Consider the following 3,232-nt stretch of genomic DNA (forward strand, 5'->3'; position numbering starts at 1 on the left):
AATAATATTAGTATATGTATCACTTCCCCCTCCCTTTTAGATTGTAAGCCCTCACGGGCAGGGCCCTCCTTACCATCTTGGCTTGAATTGTATTGTGATTGTAATGTCTTCCTTATATTGTAAAGCGCTGCACAAACTGTTGGCGCCATATAAATCCCGTATAATAATAATAATATTATTATCTTTATTATTAATATTCTTCTTCTTCTGCTTATTATTATTATTATTTTAGGGATGCACCGATACTGTTTTTTTTCTGTATCAAGTACGAGTACGGATATTTATCTTTCGGTACTCGCCGATACGGAGTACTGATGCTATTGGTACTTCCACTACCATGAGGCCGGATTCCTGGGCAATCAAGAAGCCAGGCGTCGGGTAATAACACACTGCCCAGCTTCTTGATTGCCCGGCTCCATGCTGATTGGCCAAGAAGTCAGCTCCATGTCCCCTCGCTGCACTGCTGGTCAAAGTAAATCTCCCTCTGACTGGAAGTTCCGGTATCAGAGGTAAGTATCGGAGCATTTGGGCAAGTACGAGTACTGGCCCAAATACTCAGTATCGCCACTGATACCGATACTTGTATCAGTGCATCCTTAATTATTATTGTTAATATTATTTTTATTATTATCTTTATTATTAATATTTTTATTATTGTTCAGGGGGGGGTCTTTAAGGTCAAAAGATGCCAGACCGCTGTAAACATGATACAGCGGGTTCGGAGGGTCGTTGATGAAGACCGGGGATGGGGGGTGTGTGTTGTGTTTTGCCCCGTCGAGGTCATTTTGGCATGACAGGTACTCAGAATAACGGGGCAAAGGTTGGGGCAGGGGGCACTGGGCGTCTTTGGGCTCTTGTGTACCATTTGCCAACGTGATTAAGGGCAAGGCTGCCCCGGTGCTTGACGAGGAACTTTCAGCCGGGGGTATTGGGCAACGATGTGCGGTCGGGGGCCGGGGCGCAATACCGCCTGCTGCAAAATCTGCCAGTTAATGTGCAATCGCAACATGGCATGAGAAGGGGGGGAGGTCTGAGTGTCGGGAGGTGGCGCAGTGGTACAGCCAGGAGCTGAAATAGCAGGTGGTGCCTGGTGCCAGGACGGAGATTAATGGAATCACTAATTGTATGATGGTTCTTTAATGGAACAGCGGATAATGTCAGGAGTAAGGTGGGGGCCCTCGGCTCATGCTGCTTAAGTAATGAGAGGCTGCAAGGCTTGGCCATTGTCATACGTGTGGCTATGAATAAAATGAACCGTCCACATTATATACACTGTATATACAGTATATATATAGATAGATATATATACATCTCGGCCTATGCAGGTCCAGGGGCCAAAAGCATCCAGGGTGCTGAACATTGCTACCGATGACTAGATTGTTACATCTGCTACATTGTTACACCAGAGGCCCCTTCAATGCGCCTGTTGATGCATTCGCTTGCCTATGCAAAAATGTGTTTCGAATGTGGGGGGCGAACTTGGTAGCACCGACCACAGACGTATGACGATGGAAGCTGCAGACAACCGAACAGTCTGAAGAACCAGTACGGGGGCCCCAGCGGCATTGTGATTGGGTAATAAATAAGTAATCAGTTGCATTAGAATCTTTCAGCTGATGGTCTCTTGTTTGTCCAGCTTAGAAGTAATTGTGTCGGCGCGGCTCGAGATACGTGAAGTCTACAAATGGGTGTTTGGCCTGTTCAATAGTTGTGATTCGAAATCTGGTTTTAGAATTCGGACAAAGGGGGCGGCAATGATTGAAGTGGACCCAGGGCCATCTTTACCGCCGGGCAAAAGGGGCAACTGCCCTGGGACCTATAATTTATAGGGGCCCACAGCAGCTGTCCCTTCTGCCCTGAGAGACAGGCAGGAGAGCAGCGGCATTGCTGGTGGCAGGGGGACTCAGGGGCGGATGTACCAAAGGCTGTACGGGCGCGTGAGCTCCCGCGGGGTGGGGGGGGGGGGCAGTGGGACTCGGTCCTGGAGGTGGCATGGCACTTTTTTTTAAAGATTTGGCTGCTTTAAGATCCCGTGATTCCAAGGGACCTCGCGGCAGCCTTCTGGGGGTACCAGAGCGGAGGCCTGTGTACAGTGCTGGACCACACATCACTCCTGCTGCGATCTGCCACATCTGCCCTGTTGCAATCTGCCACATCTGCCCCTGCTTCATTCTGCCACATCTGCCCCTGCTTCGTTCTGCCACATCTGCCCCTGCTTCGTTCTGCCACATCTGCCCCTGCTGCGATCTGTCACATCTGCCCCTGCTGCAATCTGCCACATCTGCCCCTGCTGCGATCTGCCACATCTCTCCTGCTGCGATCTGCCACATGTGCCCCTGCAGTGATCTTCCACATCTGCCCCTGCTTCCATCTGCCACATCTGCCCCTGCTTCGTTCTGCCACACCTGCCCCTGCTGCGATCTGCCACATCTGCCCCTGCAGTGATCTTCCACATCTGCCCCTGCTGCAATATGCCACATCTGCCCCTGCTTCGTTCTGCCACATCTGCCCCTGCTGCGATCTGCCCCTGCTTCGTTCTGCCACATCTGCCCCTGCTGCAATCTGCCACATCTGCCCCTGCTGCAATCTGCCACATCTGCCCCTGCTACAATCTGCCCCATCTCTCCTTTGTCTGCATTGTTTTATAAAAACTGTCACATAACACTTTAAAAATAAAGGTGTCGGTAATTCGTATCGTTTACTACCTGAGGAGAAGTTTCGGCACTCGTTCTCGGTCTGAAAAAATGTTATCTGTAATCTCTAAGATATATACTGTATATTGTTTTTAGTTTGTTTTCAGGGGAAGGTGATGCAGGTGGATACAGGGGTCCGGGTTGGAAAGTGGGGGGGACAGGTGATGGAGGCAGGAGGGTTGTGTAGGATCATTCTTATACTACAAAGGGCCCCCTAAAGAGTAGATAGCGACTTTATCAAGGTCTGTATTTGCATAGGCAAGCCCCTCCCCTAACTTCCCATGTAACCATGCCTGAGCCAAGTGATAGTTTGTTTGATGGAGTGTATCCGATCTTCCTGTTCCTAGAAGTTTGGGTTTTCCTATGCGCTCTGGTGGCACTCTGGATTGGGGTGCGGTGCCCTTAATGTGAAGGGAATTTTTCAAAACTGGAGCATATGTGCATGGCAACCAATCAGCTTCTCTCTTTCACTTTCTAATCTTAACTGAAGAAATTGAAGAGAGAAGCTGATTGGTTGCCATGCACATATGCTCCAGTTT

Source organism: Nanorana parkeri, unplaced genomic scaffold (assembly GCF_000935625.1).
Source record: "Nanorana parkeri isolate BGI_ZX_2015 unplaced genomic scaffold, ASM93562v1 scaffold1877, whole genome shotgun sequence".
Classification (NCBI taxonomy): domain Eukaryota; kingdom Metazoa; phylum Chordata; class Amphibia; order Anura; family Dicroglossidae; genus Nanorana; species Nanorana parkeri.